General features: G+C 46.5%; 1 protein-coding gene across 4 annotated transcripts in view; it reads left to right on the plus strand.

Annotated features, from left to right (window-relative positions):
- LPP (LIM domain containing preferred translocation partner in lipoma) overlaps positions 1–9,793 on the plus strand; it is a 444,446-nt gene that overhangs the window by 646 nt on the left and 434,007 nt on the right. The window contains exon 1 of one of the 4 annotated variants that reach the window (XM_034781637.1): positions 367–424. The exons of the other annotated variants lie outside the window; for them this stretch is intronic. The gene's annotated coding sequence lies outside the window, so the exon portion shown is untranslated. Of the gene's footprint in view, positions 1–366; positions 425–9,793 lie in introns of those variants that run through there. 4 annotated transcript variants of the gene reach the window in all.

Raw genomic sequence — 9,793 nt, forward strand, 5'->3', positions numbered from 1 at the left:
GGGCAGTCAGGGTGCTGGGGTAGAGGGGGACAGGGGGTAAGGGCAGGCTGGGGGAATAGGGCGGGGGGAAAAGGGGGCTTGGGGGGGAGGATGAGGAGTCAGGGTGCTGGGGTAGAGGGGGGCAGGGGGTAAGGGCAGGCTGGGGGAATAGGGCGGGGGGCGACAGGGGGAGCCGGGGCTTGGGGGGGCAGGAGGGAGCTGGAGAGGGGGGTTTGGGGCGGGCAGCCCGCAGGCTCCCGGACCCAGGGGCAGCCCCAGACCCGAGCCGGAGCCGCGGCGAGGGCGGCCGGGGACACTCCCGGGCCGGGGAGGGGACTCGGCGCTGATGCGGCCCCGGCACCGCCCCCCGCCCCACCTCCGCCCGCAGCCTCCGCCCTCCCGCCGCCGCTGCCGCCGCCGCGCTCGCCTCCGCCTCCCCCCCGAGGTAGGGTTGCAAATAATAACCCCCCCCCCTCCCCAGCTGTGCCGCAGCTGGAGCCCCCGGCGGGGCGGCGCGCGCTCCATGTGCCCGGGGGCGGCGGCGGCTCCTCCCTCGCCCGGGCCGGGTGCTGCTGGCCCGGCTGGGGCGGGGAGAGGCCCCGGCGGGGATCTCCAGCCTGCAGCGCCGGCCGCCCGCGGGGGTGTCTCAGGCTGGGCAGGGGGCGAGTGGGGAGGGACCCAGGAAACTTCCCCGGCACTTGGGGGGGGGGGTCGCAGCCCCTCGTGCATTCCTGGGGACATTGCCCCCCGCTTCCTCCGAGGGGCTGTCTTGGAGGGGGACAGGGTAGGGGTGCAGATCTGGCGGTAAGGACACAGGTGATTCAGGGTGCAGATGGATGCTTCCCCCCTGCCTTTGCCCAGGGAGGAGGGCAACTGCCCACCTAGTTGCTCCCCTCTCCAATAGTTGGGGACTAGAGCCGCAGAGCAACTCGGTCTGATCTCTCATTTCTAGGTGGGTCTGCCCCACTCCGCTGGGGTCTCTCTCTGCAGGACTCCAGTTGGCGCTTGGGTCTGACCTCCTGCGCTCTGGATGCAACAGGCCTTCGCTTCACAGTGTGGGCCACAGAGCTGATGGGACAGGAATGCGCTGAGACACTGATTACTTCGGTTTAAGGGAGTTGTCCTGCTATCTTTTCTATTAAACATTGCTACCTGGTCTCCTCTGTCCTGCTCCTGAATTGTGGGACAGTAAATGCTTCAGGGAAGGGATTGGAATGGTGCCTCGTAGACGGGGACACCAGTGATTATAGTAATAATAATAGGTGTGTTAGATCCTGGCACACTTTTGCATGCAAGGTTGGGTAGGCCCTTCCCAGGCGGGTAAGCACAGCAGATATTTCCCACACAATTACTGTCACCCAGTGTATTGTCATTCAAATTGACAGATTTCATTCTCATTATGGTTCAGGAGAAATCTCTGCACCCCCTGGGGCTTTGTTTGTGAGTGGGAGGTGTGGATAGGGAAAACTTATTCAGTAATGGCGCTGGCTGCTGCATTTTACCATGGAATAAATTGGCCTTGCTCAGTTTTCCTAAATAAGTGTTAGATTATTCTTTTTATTTCCACTCCCCGGTAGGCTGGATTTTGCCCCTTTACCTTTCACCTACTTCTAGGTTGGGCCGGCTTTTGATATCTTTCTTTTGTAAGGTGTGCTGCCTTTGTTTAAGGGTGCTAGTCTGGCTAGTCAGAATGCTTTGTTCCATGCTGGACTATGCAGCTGACCCCCTATATCAGGGGTCAGCAGCCGTTCGGAAGGAGTGTGCCGAGTCTTCATATATTCACTCTAATGTAAGGTTTCGCGTGCCAGTCATACATTTGAACGTTTTTAGAAGGTCTCTTTCTATAAGTCTGTAATATAGAACTAAACTATTGTTGTATGTAAAGTAAATAAGGTTTTTAAAATGTTTAAGAAGCTTCATTTAAAATTAAATTAAAATGCAGAGCCCCCCCGGACCGGTGGCCAGGACCCGGGCAGTGTGAGTGCCACTGAAAATCAGCTCGCGTGCCGCCTTCGGCACGCGTGCCATAGGTTGCCTACCCCCCGCCCTATATCTACGGTGGAAAGTCTCACTCCCATAAGACTTCAGTTAAAAGAATTGCTATTGATTTTGATGGGATTTCTGCATTTGTAGGGCCCACAGGTTTGTGCCCTACAGAGGCTGGGTGCATGCCATGTGGGAGTAACTTTCAGGACAAAATCTGCGGAAAAAATCATTTTGCAAAAAAGGATACGGGGAGACTGGGATCTTGAGTGCCGCTGTGTTGCTGGCCGCTCAGATATCATGGAGAGGGATGCTGTATAAATGCCTAGATATAGGATCATGGAGGGAGGAGAATGGGGTGTGGGCTTGGGACTCTGAGGAGTTCACCTGTATGTTGCTGGTTCAGCTTTGTCCCACACTGATAGTGACTAAGAGCCATTCGGCCTGTGTGAAATGAGTTGGTGGGCTCAGCGCACTCTGTAGTGAAAATTTGTCCACATAGGGTCATGTGACTTAGAGCTGGAAAAGACTTGCTGGGTTATTCAGTGAATTTCCCGTTTCATGGTTGGTCCAGACTGGGCTATCTCAGACAATGGGGTTTCCCTTGAGTGATTACTTAGGGAGTTGGTGGAATCCTTGTCATTGGAGGGTTTTCTGAACAGGTTAGACAAACACCTGTCAGGGATAGGTATATTTAATTCTGCCTCAGCACCAGGAGTGGGGATGAAGTGGATGACCTCTTGGTGTTCCTCCCCCTATGTTTCTGTGATTATTACACAGCACAGTGAGGCCTTATTGTCAGGAAGTTTTCTCTGATAGTCAGCCTGGTTTTCCCCTTTTAGTTTCACCCTATCATTCCTGTTGTATTGCCCTGACTATTTCTCTCCATTGCTATATTTTCAGTTCGCCCTTTACTCGCAGCTGGCTAGCACAGCCGCAGTGCCACTGGTGGGAGTTCTAGCATAGATAGAGCATTAGTTCTTACCAGTGTGTCATCTAACTCTGCTCACATCAGTGTTGTAGAAATTCCTGCTGCCTGTTCTTTCTAGTGCTCCCTTCTGTCCTGTTATTTGGGGGTTAAGCCGATGTCTAACTACTGAGAGTTAGAAATAAACTTCTCTGAGTTGTTTTCTGCAGGGTTTCTTGCGCCTTTCTCTAAATCAGCTGGTCCCGGCTGCTGTTGGTGACCGGTTACCAGATTAGGTGGACCACTGGTCCGATCCAGTCTGGCAGTTCCTATGTTCCCAGTTCCCGTGGGAAAAGTTCCCAGGGTAGATAGACCCCCTAGACATTAACTTCCTTCTGCTATTTGTAGACTGTTCTTATATCTCTGCCACTTCAGTTGTCTATTAGCTCAGCAACGTGCCCCACTTAGCTCCTTGTGAATTAGTCCCATACCCACTGGCCCCTTCATCCTCTTTGTTGCCTTTGTCTGAGGTCCATTCAGTTTGTCAATGTCTTTCAGTCACATGTTGTTCAGAATTGAACACAATGTTCCAGAGCTGTATATAGAGGGGCTGTATCTCACTGATGCTGCTGTGTATACAACCCCAAACTGCAATGGGCCAGTCACATGCAAACTCCTATGTGCACTGTCCACTGTCACTCCTGTCTACATCAGCATTATTGCTTTCCAGGTTTCTCCATGTCACTGAATATTAGTGTCTTTCATCATGCAAATGTTAACCATCTATTATGATTGGCATTGGCTAGCACCCTCATTAGCTGTCTTGGCCGAAACACCTAGGAATGAACTGGCAATGAAGACTTGAATTCTCTTGCCCAGAGAGATTTTCCCTTCAGAATGTGGTTGAAGAACACTGGCAGGGTAAGCTTGTGCTGCAAAGATTTGCCTTCAGAACTGACTAACCCGTACCTTCCTCTAGCCACAACATTTCCATGGCTTACAACTATATTGCTGTGCTGTCTGCGACTTGCAGTGGCTATTTTCAGTTCTGAAACCCCTCTCAAATCCTGGCTAAGTCTGGAAAGGCCAGTTTCCCAAGCGATGATATGACCATTTGCCTGTTTGTGGCAGATTGCAAGGCAGATGACATCTCCAAATCACATCATTCTCTGAATAGCTTCGGGTCTCTCTTTGGCCCCACTTCGAGTATGATATTTAATTGACTGTTGTCTTGAACTTTGGTAGTTAGGACCCTGTGCTGTATAATTTATGAAAGCTTGAAATTCAAGTCTTCAAATAGTGTAAATTCTGGCCCAATTCTGCATCCCTTATGCTGCGCAGTATTTATCCTGTAAAAAGTTCAGTCTAAGGATATGCAAGTGAGTAAGTACTACACAACATGAATAAAGACTGAAAATTAATGCCCTTTATCTCGGCCTCTAGCGGCGTGTGAAATACTGACTGCTAAAATCCCATCGGAATTGAAGAACTTCAACAAATAAAGTGGTCATCAGAGTTTATTTATTATTAATTATAACTTTTAATACTGGTCAGGCTTCGGGCGCCCTGTCATTTGATTTCTAAGCATAGATGTCACCTTGTTTATTAAAATCATAAGTTCAAGTTCATAAGTCTAATCTCTTGGTTTGTCCACAAACTTTAGGCAAGTTCCTTTTGTCTGATTATGTGTGATGCCTGCTGCGAGTCCCACCGTGCTGTTGATCTAAGCAGTTCTCATTTCTCCATCAGAAGGTGCTGCAATAACCTAGACAAGCATAGTGTAGAAATTAAAGGTTCAGAGAAGACTAAAATAATTAGGGGCCTTGAAAAACTCATATGAAGAGAGATTAAAGAGTCTGTCTCCTTTCTAAAGTAAACAACCCCAAATAAAGGGATAGGATAAAAGTATATAAATAATGAATGGTCTAGAGAATGGAGGTATCGGGTGTGACTGTTCTCCATGTTTCAACAGAAGAACAAGGGGAAATTGAAAGGCAGCTAACTGAAAATAGATAAAAGGAAATACTTTTCATATAGTTTGTAATTAGACTCTGGAACTCCTTGCCACGAGATGATGTTGAGGCCAAGAATTCGGCAACGTTCAGAAAGGGGTCAGACATTTATATGGCTAACAAGAATATGCAGCATTATTAGAGTTTACTAGCAATTAAACCTTATGCCTCATGGTTTAAACCAGGGGTTTTCAAACTGGGGGTCATGACCCCGGAGGGGATCTCGAGGTTATTACGGGGGGGGGGGTTCGTGAGCTGTCAGCTTCCACCCCCAAACTCCACTTCACCTCCATCATTTATAATAATGTTAAATATTTAAAAAAGTTTTTTTTTTAGTGTATAAGGGGGGTTGCACTCAGAGGCTTGCTGTGTGAAAGGGGTCACCAATACAAAAGTTTGAGAACCACTGGTTTAATCTGTAAAAAGCAACAGAGGGTCCTGTGGCACCTTTAAGACTAACAGAAGTATTGGAAGCATAAGCTTTCGTGGGTAAGAACCTCACTTCTTCAGATGTTTAAACTGATCTCTAACTATTAGAGATGAGGACGGTTTTTGCAGTATTCTTTGTGGCATCTGGTGCTGGCCAGTGTTGGAGACAAATACTGGATTAGGAAGAGCATGGGTCTGGTATAGTCTGGCAATTCCTGTATTCCTGTGAAAGCATTTAACTTCAGTATTAGTCTCATTATTTTTCTCAACTTCATTTGGCCTTCAGAATCACTTTAGAGCAGTGGTTCCCAAATTGGGGTTCATGAACCCCTGGAGGTTCGCGAAATGTTACAGGGAGTTCTCGGGGGAAAAAATTCCCTAATGGTGGACAGAGCTGTCCCTAGGGACTCTGGGCAGCACGGGACCAGGAGCCCGGAGCCCCTGGACTTCTAAGAACTAAGCAGATCAAAGCAAGCATATCTATCACACTGAGGAGATTTAAACGTCAAGACTCTTTATAAGAAATGGAAAGGGAGGTGGATATTTTTTGCTGCTTTTAAAATTAAATAGGCAGCTAGTATTGTTTTTAAAATTATTATGAAGAACAAGTTTAAGCTTTGTTGTAGCGTGTGTTGTTTGCTTGAACTGCTCAAGACCTGAATGCTTGTGCAGGAGGAACTCTTTGAGTTGACTTCTTAGATACCTTCATGCTGTTTCACATCTGATACTTCTTGATGAAACATAGGAGCCTTGTCTTATAACAAGCTTATTCAAAGTGATACAAGCTACGAAAGTGAGATCTTGGAAGAGTGTTGCCGTTTTCATAATGTAATAAAAATACTGTAATGATAAATAATAATTAATAAATAGTGTGTAATAAGCATGTCATAAAAACAAATTTTATATTTCCAAGATCACTGCTTTTATAATTTATATTTGGGTAAAGGAGAAAATCCCTGGAAATATTCATTTTTAGGAGGGGGTTCGCGAGACTTGACATTTTGGTGAAAGGGGTTCACAGGTTGTTAAAATTTGGGAACCGCTGCTTTAGAATGTACTGACTGCTGTGATGTCTGAAACGGCGTGCCAGTCCAGTGCCCTTATTAAGCTTTTCTGGGTAAGGGAAGCTCAAATAAATTTTGTAGGGATACTTTAAGAGGTTTTAGAGTAAGAACATAGTGACACAATGACAATAATGAAATATTTACTTCCTTCCGATTCATCCATGCTTTTAAGGCCCAGTATCCCATCACTTTCTTGGACTCTGATAGAGTCGTACAAATACTTCAAGACCCTTTCTAAGCTCTGGTCCTGGACCAGGGATTGGAAAGGAAACATGGCAGTTACTTTCATGCTAAGGGAGGTGTACACAGATTGGAACTTGCAAAAGGGAATGTTAGTGAATTCTGACTTTTTTTTTTTTTAGTTTTGTGTGAAAGAAAAACAGAGAAAAGAAAATAACAAATCAAATAAAAAAAACCCACAGACCAAAAAAACCCCATGAAATCTCAAAAGCTTTTCACAGTTTATGCCCGCCTAAGAAATTGGGTTAGGTCAGTATAATGCTTAGCAGTTTCTTCTCCCTGTGCTTCTGGGCACAGGAAGATAGATAGGGTGGTAATGCTGCTAATCCAGATATGAAAAAAACATCGCCCGCACCTAATCACAGTGATTAGGATTAATGGCAGAGACACTCGAGCTAAAATTCTGCCTTAATCCCAAGGAGAGTTAGTTTCCATCAATGCAAGAGCTGGTGTGAAAGTCATTATTTTAAGTAAAAAAGATTGTTGGTATCTGTTGTTGGGATCTGAGGCTGACTCTGTCATGTGCATGAGTCACTCATAAACGCTCCCAAAGCCTTGCAGTATGCTCAAGGAAGGAAAACAAACATCAGAGGACTTGTGAGCTGCTGATAACCTTTTCTTAGAAAAGATACAGACTGCTGAGTATCACTGACTATCACAGTCAGGCCATTTTCCCCCATAGGTTCATAGCTCTTCAGGCCAGAAGGAACCATTTAAAATAGTGATTTCTCATTGGTGGTGTGGTGGAACCCATCGGTTGTCACAGGCAGGTGTGCAGGGTGGCTGTTGGCTGTGAATGGACCGCAAGGCATGGATTTTGCCACAGATGGATGTTAATCGCTTTCTCTCCATTTCAAAAAAATGTCAGTTTTTTCTTGCTGCAGATTAAGCTCATTACGTCTCTGTGTCCACTGGAGGCAGGAGAAGAACAATCGACAGCCCTTAACATATCTGAAGACTGTTATGTAAGTTAGAGTCTAGGTGTTTGGAATAAGCAGGCGGTTATAGGAAGTGGAAGGCCTTCTACCAGTATGTCAGGGCTTTGACAATAACCTAGTTCAACGGTAGCCCCAAGCCATTAGCATTTCATAGGGTTCAGGGGGCACATGGGAAATGGGATCTCAGGATAGGTATGTCCTCCATCCTTGCTGGCTCTTCTGTTTCCAGTCCCAGCAGGCTTTAGGAGGAAGAGCGGGGAAAGACACTGCTACAGAAGAGGGGGAGATGGAATTAGGGAAGTCATCAGCGAGAACTTCCCATACAGACCTGGGGCATGTTGGTGCTGCAGCCTGAGTGGGGTGTAATGTCGTCGCTGCTTGGTCTAGTGGAATGGTCCCTTGGCTGCACTTGAGATGTAGGTTCAGTATCTGGCCCGTCTCCAGACTTCCTGTGTATTAGAGTTTGTGGCCAAAAGGGACCACCAGATCTTCCAGTCTGACCTCGTGTATATCACAGGCCTTGAGCAAATCACTTAATCTTCCCAGTGCCTCAGTTTCCCATTTGTAAAATGGGAGTAATTCTTCCCTACCTTTCAGCAGTGTTAAGGATGAAATCCATTCACGATTGTGCGGCGTTCAGAGACCACAGCAATGGGGGGCCATAGAACTCCCTAGATAGAGGGATAGTACCTGTTCTGTGAATAAATGGCTTGCCATCTCCAGGTGGGGCTGTCAATCCAATATTGTTCACTGTTTTCACTCTCCCCACCCAAGTAAATCTGTTTAGTGTGCTGCCTTTGAGCCAGACAAACATTAGCGGAGCCGTCTGTGATTCCGCCTCGAATGGAAATAGTTTAGATTTAATAAGGCCATTTATCTCAAGGTAATAAAATATCAACTGACTCAGTGTAACTATCTTGTTTAATGTCAATTAAAAGCCCCACATACTTCGCATACTAGGTGAAATTTAATAGAAGTTCAGTTAAGCATTTATTGCTTATTTAATTTAAAATTAAGTTGATCCCCACAGTCGCTAACAGCCACTGTGTATTCAGTTAACAGTCGGTAAACGACATTGTTAGCTCTAAATCACATACAGTCAGATCTTGTTTATCCCATTCAGTTTGTAAGCCCCCAATTTGTTTTCCACCAATGGAATTCTCTCCCCACCTCCCCTCCACTTGCTGCAACAACTATTTTTCCAGGTGAGGACAGAATGGGGGGTGAGGGAGACATTTGAAGTCTGTTGCTGTTCCCTGAGCGATCACATCGCTGTGCGGTTTGGTTTGCCCAGTTCCTGGGCAAAGGGAGAAATGTTGGGAACGCTCTTATATATATCCATGGGAAGATTTTATTAACGAATGTGGGCATAGAGTGAAACGGAGTTGGCACGAACTGCACAGTTAGGAGGCAGCTAGAAATGTCAGAATACAGGGATCACTCCTAGGAGAGAAAGGGAGTGGCGCTTACCACGCCACCATGGGATTGTGATCTTACTATGGGATTTCTCAGTAGCGTGTTAATACTTAGGATAGGCTGAAAAATACCCCAGTACTAAGGCTGGTTGAAAATGCAAATCAAGTTTTTGATTAAGTGGAAATTTATAAAGGAAAGCATCTTTCAGTGGGCTAATGTGAACTTTTTGTCAAAACTAGAAAAGTTTTCAGTTGAAAAACCGATCCAAAAATTTGCTGTCAGATTTCATCTCTTTGTTGCACAATATCTTTATTATGTATTATTTGATGCTTATAAGCGCATGGCATTTTATTTTGCGTGCCGTACACTTTATAAGGTGCCGCAGGACGACAGCAATGCAAGTCTGCTCCCTTGCCGTTGGACTTTCACTCCGGCCTAGCAGATACCATCTCTTGGGAGTGAAAGAATAATTCAGCTCCCATGGCCCTTCAGTCACGGACACATCTGCTGAGAGAACTATTGAGTGGGGCCAGTTAGCTCCTAATAGGGTGGTGATTATATTGATGTCGGTTCCTGCTCTGTGGGATTTGGGCTGTACGCTCTCCATTTTATTTGATGATGGTGACCAGCCAGTTATCTGATGGTAATCCCTTCACTTACAGAAAATGACGGCGTCAGCATCTTTCTGAGGTGTTTCTAAGGTGCCCACTCTTATGGTAGCTGCCGCGGCAGCGCTGTGAAGTGCGAGTGTAGTCGCGCTGCGAGAGAGCTCTCACAGCGCTGTATGTACTCCACCTCTCCGAGGGGAGTAGCTTGCAGCGCTGC

Source organism: Trachemys scripta, chromosome 9 (assembly GCF_013100865.1).
Source record: "Trachemys scripta elegans isolate TJP31775 chromosome 9, CAS_Tse_1.0, whole genome shotgun sequence".
NCBI classification, from domain to species: domain Eukaryota; kingdom Metazoa; phylum Chordata; order Testudines; family Emydidae; genus Trachemys; species Trachemys scripta.